Source organism: Phoxinus phoxinus (assembly GCF_949152265.1).
Source record: "Phoxinus phoxinus genome assembly, chromosome: 22".
NCBI classification, from domain to species: Eukaryota; Metazoa; Chordata; class Actinopteri; order Cypriniformes; family Leuciscidae; genus Phoxinus; species Phoxinus phoxinus.
Genome location: NC_136897.1, coordinates 25983554 through 25998634, shown reverse-complemented (window position 1 = coordinate 25998634; position 15081 = coordinate 25983554). Strand labels below are relative to the sequence as shown.

Sequence of the window (15081 nt, the reverse complement as noted above, 5' to 3'; positions counted from 1 at the left end):
ATTTGTGAAACGGGACCGTCGGATGAACAGCTGACGGGATAAACAAGAGCTTTAGGGTGACATGTGTCTCTAAGACGGAGCACATCCAAACAAATCTCTTCCATCCCAAAACAAATCCCTCCGATACAACAATGATACATATTCCTCATAAGCTACAACCAGCTGTCAAGTGAAACTCTGGACATTACTACTGCTTTTCCTCAGGCAAATTGATAGACAATCGCAATTTAGCACTGGAAATCTGGCATCTGAAGTTTGCCGCAGCTGTCAACACACAAACCTTTTCCTCAAGGTTTATCTAGATTTAACAATGTTTGACGAGCACTTCATGAATAGTTTAGAGAGCGCTGTGGTGGAGCTGTAGAAAAGGCTGACGCAGCGAGACAACGAGAGCTACACCAATGAATGAGGTACATACGGATCCACCATTTATCAGAGACCAGCAAGATAAATAGCGCTCTCAGTGGAAGAGAGAGAAAGAGGGAGATAGATACTTCCTCTTTGTCCAGTTGCTCATTTTGGGAGACTCTGACTTATAAATACTGCAGTAGTCGAGGGCTGGATCATCTGCTCTCGCCTCATTCCAAACCCTCACCACAAATACCAGCAGAGACATGCATATCAATGAGCGCTGCATCATCCCAGCAGTCACTCATGGTTCACACGCTTTTGACCCCCATTTCCTGGATTCATCTCCCCAGTCGGTGGGTGGCCACTTTCAGAGAGCTTTCCTCCCCTCTACCCCCTCAATACTCACCTAGTCTCACATTCTCATGATTCTAGCCAAGCGAGTTGACTTGACTTAAACAGAAAGAGACAGATATTTAAAGTGTTTTTTTGTGCAGTTTAGAATGAAGTTCATTTGAATTGTGATGCGGCATCTAGGTAAACGTGTGTATAAAAATGTGGATGAAATCTTTCTGTCCAGCCAAATGCAGATCTGATTATTTAACTGATAGACACACACGCACGCACGCAATGTTTGATTTCCTATACTTGTGAGGACCTCCATAGACATAATGGTTTTTATACTGTACATAAATGGTAAATGGACTGCATTTATATAGCGCTTTCACAGACCCAATGGCCTCCAAAGCGCTTTACATGTTGCCTCACATTCACCCATTCATACACCGACGGCGGTGTCAGCCATGCAAGGCGCCATCCAGCTTGTCGGCAGCAGCTGGGGTTAGGTGTCTTTATCATGGACACCTCGACACTTGGTTAAGAACCACCAACCTTTCGGTTTGTAGACAACCTACATGAACCACTGAGCCAAGAATTTGTATTTATTTATATATAAAATATTTATATATAATATAAATGATGTATAAATGTATATACATGCAAATATTTCATAAATATATACATGCATGTGTGTGTATTTATATATACTAAATAATTATTCACAGTACACACACTTACATTATGTAAACACAAACTTTTATTTTGGATGCGATTAATCGCGATTAATCATTGCCCAGCACTAAAAATAAATACATTTTATTTTCCTCGTCATATTTATATGAATACGCGTAGTCGTCAGTCGGTCAGATGTAGGTGGTCCACGAGAGGAACGAGGTCACCAGCAACAGTCTGACACTTAACTTTCACACTACTACCAGAACTATAACTTGCCGTACCTACACGTCATAAATCAAGCATGAAATTGTGTGCAGGTGTGCACCACAGGTGGGGGAGCAGTTCCGGCGTCGAGAGCGCCACGTGGGGTCTCTCCGGCGGGGGACGCGGCCAAATCCGCTGAATGTCTCATTGCGTTTACAGCTGTCACAGCCACACAGCTGGGTGACACACAAGCCCAAAGACAAGAGGCTCTTTCACTGGAGGCAGTACTTCAACTTTCCCTCTCTTTGTCTCTCGGCTCCTCTTCTATGAAAGAGTGTGTGTGTCGCCCGGGGCAATAAAGTACCTTTTTCGGTCCCGCAGTGTCAGATTTACGCCCCTCGTTAAGCCAATGACACCTTCCACCGGTGTCAGCCCGTCAGGATGGCACGATGCCCGTCTCATAGGGGGCGACATGCTATTAAGATTACGCCTCATTAGTGAAGATGAGGCGGCTGTTGATGAAAACCACGAAAAAGGTTGCGAGACACGCAGGCGCTCAGCTGGCTTTGTCCAAACAAACAGCGTGTTCTGAACGACTCTCCTCTAGACGTAGCAATAATTTGTTTGTGACTTCCGGACACCTGTTACCCACAATTCAAAGGCTATTTGTGTCTCAGGCGATAATGGGGAATCCCGTAGAGACGGAGGCAGATTCTGGAGTGTGTGTCTGCCGTCAGAAACATGCCTACACCTGGTGGAGACACACACACACACACACACACACACACACACACACACACACACACACACCACACACACACACACACACACACACACACACACACACACACACACACACACACACACACACACACAGACACAGACACAGACACAGACACACACACACACACACACACACACACACACACACACACACACACACACACACACACACACTTCGGTATAGATGCTGCCCCTGTCTAGCTCTGCTAAACTTCTGCATTTGCCCTTGAGAAAGTTGTTTGCACCAGTTGAGATTTGTGTGTGTGTGTTTGTGAGTTGTGAGGGGTGTGTCTGAATACTGTGATTGGAAATTTTTCAAATAAACTCATTAGCATGGCTAGATGAGGTTGAAGACGAGCAGAATAAGGAAGTGACCATAATATGTTTGCGTGTGTTTACTGCTCTGTTTATGAGAGTGAATGCTGAAGCTGAGGGATATCAGAATAGCATACTTACTATAAACTACAGATATAATAAGAGTAGTGTGTATACTGTGAACAGTACTATGCATATTAGACTTTGTTAGTGAAAAATGTGCAGGATTATGAAGAGATCCTTCCAATGCAGTGACAAATGCTTGAGTAAAACATTTAATTAAAACCAGAAAAAACAAAAATTTAACATGAGTTCACACCAAGTGCAGAATACTACTGTCTGAAATATGTATTGATGCATAAATACTTTAGATACTATCAATCAATCAATCAATCAATCAATCAATCAATCAATCAACACAGAAAGTCATAATTTCCTTTATCCTATGCCAGACAAACTTGTAAACTCTGGGAAAATCAAAAACCTAGGCATGTGTATAGTGATTAACTAGCCAGCAAGTGTAAGTGTGTTAAGATTGCTTCACTAGCTTTAACACAATCTACTCCTCCTGTACTAAGTTCACTGACTCCTTGCCCCCCCCTCTCTGCGGATTTGAGATGTGATTGGTTATTCTCAGTATGCACTAACCCTTTGCACGTTTGCCGGTGGAATATGTTTGCGCTCTATGATTGAGTATTATAAAGCAGAGCAGTAGGGGTGTCATATATTATTAGGCACTGGAATGCACACAGAACAACCCCGGGCGTGAGAATACCTGGGGATTTGTCTAATGCAAGTGTGCCTTTACCTGCGGATGGGATTATCTCTGCTGCAGGTGAGTGCATTCAGGTTTACCCATTACGCTTACTGTCAGTGACAGAGGCTTTTATTGGATGGGAAGGGTTGGCACTCGCGTCCTACTGTGAGATAAAAGCACAGTCCGTGTCAGGGATAGATTCCTGCATATGAATTTAATTTATGGACCTTACATATGCAAATATATATATATATATATATATATATATATATATATATATATATATATATATATATATATATATATATATATATATATATATATATATATATATATATATATTTATTTATTTAATCAAAAATACAGTAAAAAGAGTAAAATATTTAAAAAACATAATATATTTTAAAATGTAATGAATTTTCAAAAGCCATTATCCCTCTCACATGATTCTTCAGAAACCATTTCTTATTATTATCATTAATGTTTTAATGAACAAAAAAAGTGTATATATATATATATATATATATATATATATATATATATATATATATATATATATATATATATACATACTACAAGGTAGTCATATATATTATAACAAAATGAGAAAGGTATATAATTTATATTTCTGGGTGAATTATCTTAGTTGACTTAAATGTTTGCAACATATATATATATATATATTTTTTTTTTGATTTTCTTTTATACATTTTTGGCCCCTCAGAATTAAACAAAATGTTTTTAATACTGTTCCTTTAAGACTTTTATAGTAGCCTATATGTAAATGTGAAGGTTCAGTGAAGCTTAAACACTTAAGAACCTCTCTTGTGGAGATCCATCTTCCTTTCCTCAGGATCTCAATGAGTTAAGGAGAAAAGGAGAAGGGAACTTTCTGGCAAACTTTCTCTGCTGTCGTCCATTGAAGCTGGATGTGATTCAGAAACATCTCTCTCTCTCTCTCTCTCTCTCTCTCTCTGAACACATTTCTATTCCACCTGTGTGAGGTCTCGCAGATAGAGTCACAGAAGCAGAAACCATTGTAATTACTCTTTAATTTATTGACTAATGGCCACAGCCTCCCCTGACAGCAGCAATTGTTCTAATGTCCTGGCCAGCACGACACTGCTCAAGTCCTCTTTGGGCAGCGCAACTAAAATAATTTATCATTACAAGCACATTCAATTGAAACATATAGACCATAACTGTTGTAATTTATATTATTCTGTCGGTGTGTTTTTCATTCTCTGGTTCTTCTTCATGGCCAAGAAGTGTGTGATTGCTCAGCCAGGTGGAGCTGAACTCGCGCGTGCGCCGCTGGCTTCGGTGCGGGGGACATGGATGAATGCTGCTCGAGAATTTACAGGAATTTAAGGACGTGCCAAAATGTGTCTGGAAGGCTGCACTGCATTGATATTTCTCAAACAGTCTAATTTTCTTCATCCACACAATTAATTCCATAATTGCGTTTCATAATTAATGAATTTCCATCCTCTCTCTGCCACTTGGAATTAAAGAGCCTGTTTTCACCTGTATGTTATGTCGAGCTAAGCGCCAAAACTACCGTCTTAAACTTTCAGTTTCGAAAACTTTCTCCTATACTTTTCTGGAGATACTTTCTGTTGTAGGTGTGCTAATACTGTGCCAGATTTGCTAGTTAAGCCAAATCAATTTTTTTACTTTAGAAACTTTACTTTCTTAAGAAGTAAAGTTTAAGGATCTCCTACTCACATTGCACTGTTAAAGAGATAGTTCAACCAAAAATGAAACTTCTGCCATTATTTACTCACCCTTGTGCCAATCCAATCCAATCCCTTTATGAATTTATTTTTTCTATGGAACATAAAAATATACACTACCGTTCAAAAGTTTGGGATGAGTGTGTTTTTTGTTTTTGAAGAAGAAATTAATACTTTTATTCAGCAAAGATGCATTCAATTGATCAAAAGCAAATAAATGCAGTTCAAATCCTAATGAAATATCAGTTTACACAAAAATATTAAGTAGCACTTTTTTAAAACATTGATAATAATAATAAATCAGCATATTAGAATGATTTCTCAAGGATGATGTGACACTGATGCTGGACATTAAGCTTTGTCACAGGAATAAATGGCATTCTGAAGATTTTTTTAAATTACAATATTTCATAATATTAAAATTTTTTTATCAAATGAATGCAATGGATTTAGTGCAAACAGCATTCAAAATCGAAGCGACTGCTATGATATCTGCACACTGAATTGCAATTTTACAACCTTGCAAGCACTGGTGTCTCCTACAAGAAATGTATTCTATCAATCGCTTTCAGAACAGGCCAAGTTCACAAAACATCATGTACAGGTTAATCATTTTGAACATATGCACACGACTTTTCTTTATCACGCTGTGAGCTGGTGGAAATTAAAGGCAGCTTTAGCGATAACAGCCCGCTGTGTTTGGAGACACGTCGTCTATCCACAGTGTGTGTAAATCAAGGACGAGTTCATTCAGCCAAACGTCTCTGAACAAGACAAACAATTCTCGCCATCCCCGCTCCTCTCTCTTTGTTACAGGCGTTCTATATCCCTCAGCTTCTGTCTTTCTTCGCTCTCTGGCCCCCGATTTGTGGAGCTGATCGATAGAGTGATGCAGACGTTGCCGCTGAGGATGACAGAAGTGGCTCGTCCCCAGAGAGGAACAATAAGGACGAGCGCATCCCCCACCCAGACTGTTTGCTGGAGCTACAAATACGCCAAACATTATTTCAACACGATTCTATCTGCGTTTGTGCGATCTCGGGTGTGTGTTCGGATGAGAAACATGGACAACCTGCACATAAACACAACCTTAAAGAAGCAAAGAAAGATGCGACGGCTTTGTGCGCAATAATTCAAATCGCTGAACGTTGCCACACACTGCTGATACGTCCTGTCCTAAAAAGATACTGCCGCAGAATAAAACAGGAAAACTAAGTCTTTGAATGCACTTTGAAAAGCACTTTCAAGCTACATAAAGTTTAGCATGAGCTCTACAGCTGCCAAGCCTCAAGGTTTTTTTTTTTTTACGCTATGGTGAAACTTCGATTGGAGCAAGAGATGTAAAGAGTGAGAGAGACAGAAGAGGGGTTGAGACCGAAACAAATAGACAAAATGGGCCGTGAAAGTTGAAGAGAGACTGAGTTCAGGTCTGGTCATCTAAGAAAGACACATCCAGCGCTCTCATCGTACTTCAGGCTCACTGTTTATTTCCCAATCTTCAGGTCCAACTCATTGTGGCCTTGTGCAATGCTTCATGTTCACTGCAGGGGGCAGCCAGACACTGAATCTCTGTCCCAGCATCCCCTTCAGAAGCATCTGATACTGCTCAATGCTAGCCACAACTATAAAGTACATTTGAAGCTTTGAATGATTAAAAACACATCACATATAAAGCATAACCACAAAGACCATCAAAAATCAGCTGGCAAAATCCTTCTGGTTTTTTTCAGACTAGTGTCTTCAGTTAAAAATTAAGCTTTAACATTGCAATTTAAGAGAGAAAATATTTAGCTTGATGCCTTATCCATAGCAACGTAAACTATTTTAATAATATAAGCAGAAACCATTAATCCAAAGCAGAAAACAATGCAAGTACTGCTACCATAACACATTTCAACTGAGTAGAAAAAGAAGGAATGTGCAAATCTCACAAGCAAGAATCGAACTCAGGCTAGCTGTATACGAGCACCACAGCTTTTTTAAGTACAGATGTTTTTAATGCACATAGGTCGTGCATCTGGCTGTGCTGATGGATGTGGAGCATATGGCGTACGGTACGTAACTCTGCGTGTGCAGGGTGGAGCGGGCCGAGACCAACAGCTCAGCAGAGGGCATGAAATGTGCTGGACGTGAACTGAATAAGAGAGCGCATCTTCTCTTCTGTAACCTGCGGGGTCGCTCTCTCTATCTCCTGCTCACTAAAGCCTCCATTTCTTCTCCTCACACCGATTTATGCTTCTGCTTACAATGACGAGTCCCCTTTTCTGCTTCATATCATACAGAAACAGGATGCACATGAAATGCCTAATGCCAATCTCCCTCCACCCAGACTGTGTAATGAAACTAGACTATAAAACACCTTGAAATCATAACAGTACAATAAGCACAATCACATATACTACCATTCACAAGTTTGGGGTCCGTAAGTTTTTTATTTTATTTTAAATTGATGACTGTAAAGACATTTATAATATTACAAAATTATTCTATTTTCTGTACTTTTTTAAAAAAGACTAAAGGAGTAATGATGCTGAAAATTCAGCTTTGATCACAGGAATAGAAAACGGTTAATTGATTTAATTATTACTGTTTTACTGTATTTTTTATCAAATAAATGCAGCCTTGCTGAGCATATAAGAGACTTCAAAACATTACAAAATCTTACAGATCCCAAACTTTTGATTGCTATAGATACACTATGGTATGACCATGTTTACGTGTCAATATCTATTCAGGAGCACTGTTACTTATTATTTCACATGCAAAAGGTTAGTCATAACAGAAGCAATGTACAAGTTTTTAAACGGGAACGATATCATGAGGAATCAATGTCTAAAAAGAGTATGTATTGAAAACAAGCTCCAAAAGTCTTAACAGAGCAAAGATGTTGATTTCACACGTGAAGGAGGGTTTTTCGTAAAAGGCAAAGCAGCAGCAAAAAATAAAATTAAAAGATAAAATCAAAAGGGTCAGAGAGATGGTGGAAAGTGTCATGAAAAACAACAACGAAAAAAAATTCTACTGGTTTTCATGCAAAAACAAAAACAAAACTTTACAATCATTTTAAGTAGACCTCAGGGTAAAACAACCGAATTATACTAGAACTTTTTGATATGACCCCTTTAAGGCCAAACACAAAATGTGCCAATTTTATTCTAAGGGTTAGAGAGAGAGTCGGAAACAACAACAACAAAAATAAAATAAAACATTTTAAGAATATTTGACTTTTAAGATTTTATAAGCATTTAAAAATAAAATGAAAAACTGAAAATTGAAAAGTAAATGTGAAATTTTCTTATTTTGATCTTCATGCTCTTTTCTGCATTTCCTATCTCTCTTTTTTTGTCTCCCGTGCCTTCATCTCCTCCTTTCCTGCTGTCCTTTCATTCTCCTGGTTCTGGCAGTCAGGAGTCATGATGGCATCTCCAGAGAGAGCCGTGTGTGTCTAGCAGAGCAGCAGGTGAAGGGGATGTGGGACATGTGTGTGTGTGTGTGTTGGGGGTTTCTGGAGCGCACAGCTGCGCACATGTGGGAATGTGTCTGCTTGTCAAACATCGTTAACGCTTCCTGGCTAGAAGCCGCTCTTCTTTTTGCTTATTTCTTGTGGTTTTTGAAGGAGAAGTCGTCGAGCTGGTGTCTTTAGGGTGATGACCGAAGACAAAGAACGACAAAACTGTAGCTCCGCTGCTGCAAGGCACCCTGGGAGCAGGAGGAGTGCAGCTGTGAGCGCAACCACAGCCGCTGTGAAAGTGTGTGACCCAGCGTGGGGTCGCCCGCAGCAGCATGTGTGCTGAGACAGCAGACGAGAGAGAGAGACCATATGATCCCATCATACCCTCCTGCAGAGAGGCCCGTAGAGAACACACACACACTTCCTCTCTGTTCTCTGGCTTCTCCGTTTAAGTGCTGCTAGTTTTACACATTGTTTTTGGCGTACTCCAGCACTCAAGGGGGCGATATAGTGTTCTGTGCCATTAAACTAGACGTGTTACTGTCAGAACTTCTTAAATGGGTTTCTATCTAAAGTTCCTCAAAGCAAGATATTTACTTGTGAAACAAGACTGTATAAGACATTGAGACTTGCTTTCAGAACATGTATCTCATTTTTTATTTTTAATATGCTTTTATTTTGTCTTGCTGCACTGGCAGATTGTTTTTACATTGTTTATACTTAAAACAATTAAAAACTAGAAAAAAATAAAGATAATCTACTAGAGTGAGAAATGTATAAATTTAGAAAATTGGCTTCAGAACTGGGAAATCAGGAAGAGGAAGTTATGTAACTGCAATTCGGTCATGACAACTCTCGGGAGATTGGTATGGTAATAGAGATTGGCATGGTAATGGAAATGGAAATGTTAATGTATTTGGTCTTGGCGGATAGATCTGCTACACTGTTGCTGCTGCAGAGCAAGTACCGAGACTTGCTACTGCCAATACATTCACAGTCATGCTGTTGCTGTACATGTATATATACACGAATGAACCCCGTAGATGATCTATACAGGTGGAGCTGGGGAAGGGGAATGGTTTCTGAAAGCAGCTGCCGACTGCTCACAGCAACACTACTGGTATTTGTTTGAATGTTGAGCCGCAGCTCATTGGCCGCTAAAGCAACAACAACAACAACAACAACCAATCAGCTGTCCCATGTAGATAATGACGCGATTGCTATCAAATGAGTTAGACCTATCAGCCTACGCCATCTAGAGTTTCATGCCAGAACTAGGTCATTAAAAGAAACGTAATTTCAAGACAGGCAATGCATTCTGCGAAATGTCATTTCATTCAATCCATCCATCCTACCATCCATTGATCCATCCATCCATTGATCCATCCATCCATCCATCCATCCATTGATCCATCCATCCATCCATCCATGCATCCATCCATCCATCCATCGTAATACAAATTCATTAATTTTGATTCTACTTCTGTCACGTGCAGTTATGCTTCTTTGCTTTCGTTTTCATTTTTTGGTTCTGTTTTGTTTGTGTTCTCTATGCTAGTTTGTTTCCATGGTTATTCATTGAGTTCGCACATGTTCCTAAGTTATGCTAATCATTCTCCCTGTAGTCTTAGTTCATTTGTCCGGTCTCGTCGTGTTCGTGTTTTTCCCTGATTCTCCTGCGTGTTCATTATTAGGTTGTTAAATAAAGACTTTCTGTTGTTCTTCAACGTCGTGCGCTTTCTCTAAATCCTAAAATCCAATCCTTTATGGTTTTCTATACTTCAAATCAAATTCAATTGCCATCTAAAAAGCAATTCAATTTATTTAGGAGAATTCATTCAGTGTTGCTAAATATGTATAGATATTTAGAAATTTTAAATGGAAATCAGGCTGAAAAATATTAATTGAAAACAGGATTTTTTTTGTGTGCATTATATAAGCATGAGATTAAGATTCTTTTCAAACTGTTGCTGTCACTAGATGACTTGAAAATCACAAATCAGTGTGTTACAGCACCCCTCGTGGAAACTGAAAATCTATCATGTTATTATTTGCAGACAGATCTCATACCGCAATGGCAAGAAATTAAGCTAGAAACATTTGCATACTGGATGTCTTAGAACACAGTATTCATTTTTGACTGAACTGCCACTTTTAAATGCCTGAAAAAGTAAAAACGAGCCTTTCCATTTTCCTCCCCAATGCCCTTCTCTGCTCAATGTGAGCAGCAGTCTAATCATTCTCTCTGCGTTCGTCTCACACACACTCTCGCTGAGGGCGGTTTGTGGCAGACGAGCGGTCAGCACCTTTAAAACACACTGGTGCTGATATGATTCATCTCTCTCCCGAGGGTTTTGCAGAGCGGCGCCTCACTTTTCCATGATCACGGAGGCGGGTTCACCTGCTTACTGACGTCCGTCTCCACCAATAGGAGCGCAGGCCTTCTCCAGACACTGCTGTTAAGAATGTAGCGGAATAATCACGTCTCCCACACGCACAAGAGTCTGACTTGCGCTGCAATCAAAGCCGGAGTAGAGGAGAGAGATTACGAGGAAGATGTGATCAAAGCAAGCGGGGAGCTCTCAGCGGCAGACTTGGTAAAAGCCGATTTACCTGTTTATTTGTTTACCCTGATCCCTGCTGGAGATTTAATGTGCTCCGGAGCCGAAATCTGCTGCGGGAGGATAATGGGGTCTGTGCAGTTCCCGGCCGGGATGGGTGGATACGTGCACGGGTTTCACCGAGTTGAGAAGGGAAGAGATGTAGACGAGAACTGAGGCTTAGCGCAGATAACGGAAGCCACAGTGGGTTTGCAACACGCCGCTCAAGGCATTACACCACAGTATGGATGAGAAGTACACTTTCCAGAGAGGATATTGTGCACAAATACAGGACCTGAAAGTGTTGGAGGCATTTAGAGGCGTAAACTGCAACCTAAAAACCTGAAAAATACCCAGAATATTCCAGCAGCAGGAGGAAGATAAAACAAAACCACATGTTCGGTTAAATTCAACATGAATTTAACTGTGTTAAATCTATCTATCTATCTATCTATCTATCTATCTATCTATCTATCTATCTATCTATCTATCTATCTATCTATCTATATATCTATCTATCTATCTATCTATCCATCCATCCATCCATCCATCCATCCATCCATCCATCCATCCATCCATCCATCCATCCATCCATCCATCCATCCATCCATCCATCCATCCATCCATCCATCCATCCATCCATCCATCCATCCATCCATCCATCCATCCATCCATCCATCCATCTTCTCAATTAAATTCAGAGTAATGCACAACCCCGACCAACACCTGTTATTTGAAACCTAAGTGGATTAGGTGACATCAATTGCAAAGGTAAGATGTTTAAAGGGATAGTTCACCCAAAAAAATGTATTCTGTCGTTAATCACTCACCCTCATGTTGTTACAAACCCAGAAGACTTTCAATCATCTTCAGAACACAAATAAAGGTCTCCCTGTCCCTCCATTGACAGCTACACAATAACACTTTGACGCTTCAAAAAGTTCATAAAGAGATCGTTAAACTAATCCATATGAATTGAGCGGTTTAGTACACATTTTTATGAAGAACTTGATCACTTTATATGATGAACAGATTGAATTTAGGCTTTTATTCACATACAGTATCATCAACACACATCAGTTGTGGTAAACTGAAGCTCAAGCATTTTTGCTAGACGTGAGAAAACCAATGAGGTTCATTCTCGTGTTACACAGTAGTTTGTTCTGCAAGAACCCAAAATGAACGAATTAATGACAGAATTAAACATTTTGGATGAACTATCCCTTTAAGAGTTTGAGCAAGTTTTTATTAAATATTAAAGTATATTAAAATATTTAAAAAAAAATTTAAACAAAAAATTGTAGACTGAATTGTGTGCAATAAGACCAGAAATGTAAATAGGTTGACTTTAAACATGGATCAAGCACTCCTAGTAACACAACCTCATTTCCAAACCCCTCAACACTGCTTTAAACTGTCAACAAGCTGAAACAGTAAGTGAGCGGTCAGCCCAGCTCCTCTCAGCATGCATCACGCTGATCTAAATGACATGAAGTGGATGAAATCAGAGACTGTAAATCATGCTTAATGATGCCTGCGGGCGGTAGCCTTAGGGGGAAGCCACACACACACACACACACACACACGGTCCTCACATGCATGCATACAAAGACAGCAAGAGAGAGGAAAGGACGTGTTTTATTTAGCCTTCGCCCACAACTAAAACATGACGCCACCCTCGTCCTCCTTTCAACCCAAAACGATCAAGGCCTTGAATTCAGTTCTTCTCAAGTGATTTGAAACGCTTTCTTCTGCATATGTAATATCTTTCTGATGGCTTCAACACTTGCTTACCAATTACTTCTACTAATTAACGGCGGACGGAGCTTCATGTGTGCATAAATAAAGCACCGCTGTCGTCATCAGCGCTCCGTCTCCATACTCCCGCAGTCCATTGGTTTAAATCATTGAAAAGAAAGTGGGCTGAAGGGAGGAGGATGTGAAACTCACAGAAATGGGGAACGAGTGGGTTTCAATATCAATGAGAAGCCCAGACGGAACCTGCTGACTTTTGTGTTCTGATTTGTAAATGATTAGAGTTCAAATTCTACAGCGAGTTCTGTGGGCAAGGATGAGTCGAACAGGGGATCTGCTGATATATATATATATATGATCAATTTCATCCTAGCCAAAGCAACCCCATCACCCATCAAAAAGGAACAGACAACATTTCCTCTGTTTAGCATCTGGATTACCTGACATAAAAATGAAAATGTTCACCAGCAATATTACCCGGTATAAAATGTTTTGTGATTAAATCATACCCAGTGAAGAGCAGTCAACATACACTACTGTTCAAAAGTTTGGGGTCCGATTTTTTTTGTTCAATAACTGAACACCTTTATTCAACAAGGATGCATTAAAATGATCAAAAGTTACAGTAAAGATATTTATCCTTTTACAAAAGATTTCTGTTTTGATACTTTCCATACAAAAAATTATCATGGTTTCCACAAAAATATTAAGCATGCAGCACAACTGTTTTCAATATTGATAATAATAATAATAAATGTTTCTTGAGCAGCAAATCAGCACATTAGAATGATTTCTGAAGGATCATGTGACACTGAAGACTGGAATAATGATGCTGAAAATTCAGCTTTGATCACATTACATTTTTAAAATAGATTAAAATAGAAAACAGTTAATTTATTTAAAAAATACTGCTTTACTTTATTGTTTATCCAATAAATAAATAGTCTTGGTGAACATAAGAAAAATAAGAAATCATACTGACCCCAAACTTTTGAACGCTAGTGTACCAGACCAAATAAGGAGCATTAATATGGATGTCATTCATTATTAAAGACATTTTAATGTTGAAAATCAACACGAGTGCAGACAGTGAAGCTCTTGTGTTCTGCCACTTGATAAGTTGGATATATGCTTGTATATTCCTCAGGAGAATTATTAGTGGTGCTCATCACTATTATAGTACAGTATGTGCTCATACTTAGTGATCTGAACAAATGTTGCTAAATTTCAGTGCATAACTGGCTCTGGAACATTTGTGCGAGGTGAGCTGTTATTTTACTAAGTGATCAGACTCACGATTTGCACCTCGGTGCAGTTTAATTGATGTCAGTGTGAACACTTTTAAAGACAATATGGGCCACTAAACCCAGCACAATTTCCAGGAACCCCTACTTCATGCTAAGTGCCATTCTGCTCCACTTATTATATTTCTAAGGTTTTGCACTGTGAGATGACTTTTATTCAATCCTCTATGAATAGAGAGACCGTTTACATTTCTGTCTGGGCCAGTGAGAGGGAGGCTGAATATCTCCTCCCCGTATATTGATTTCAACTGTAGCAAGAGAGGGTATGCTCTAATTTAAGCCTGCCTCACAAATACTAGCATTTTTAAAACATGAAATAATTCACAAAAACACACCACAGGCCTTTCACATGCTTTGTGCATGGACTTCAAGTTGGTCTATTATTTCATATTTTACCATATTTTCATTGATGTTTAATTAAAGTGGATGGTGGCTGAACAAGCTCCAAAAATGATTGCCCTTTTCTGATAAAAAATCCTATTTAAAATGCCACCAAAAAAAGTTAATTTGTAGGACTGCAAAATTTGGTCAAAAATCTTGTGATTATATATCAACATGAAATATAATAATAATACAATAATATAATTGCAATTTAATAATTTAATAATAATAATTTGATTATGATTATTATTAGTAAATAAAAAATAAGAAATTATACTATTATTATATTACTATTAAGGGCAATATAATAATAATAATAATAATAATAATATTGCAATACTAATATTTATGGTAGTCCCAATTTCTTCATTTTCAAACATTAAAGCATCAAGCTTTTCTTTTCTTCTTTTCCTCTCTTAAAGCTTCTCTTTTG

At 38.9% G+C, this 15081-nt stretch overlaps 1 protein-coding gene across 3 annotated transcripts in view; it reads right to left on the bottom strand.

Annotated features, from left to right (window-relative positions):
• camta1b (calmodulin binding transcription activator 1b) overlaps positions 1-15081 on the bottom strand; it is a 266259-nt gene that overhangs the window by 115855 nt on the left and 135323 nt on the right. The gene's annotated exons all lie outside the window — the stretch shown is intronic.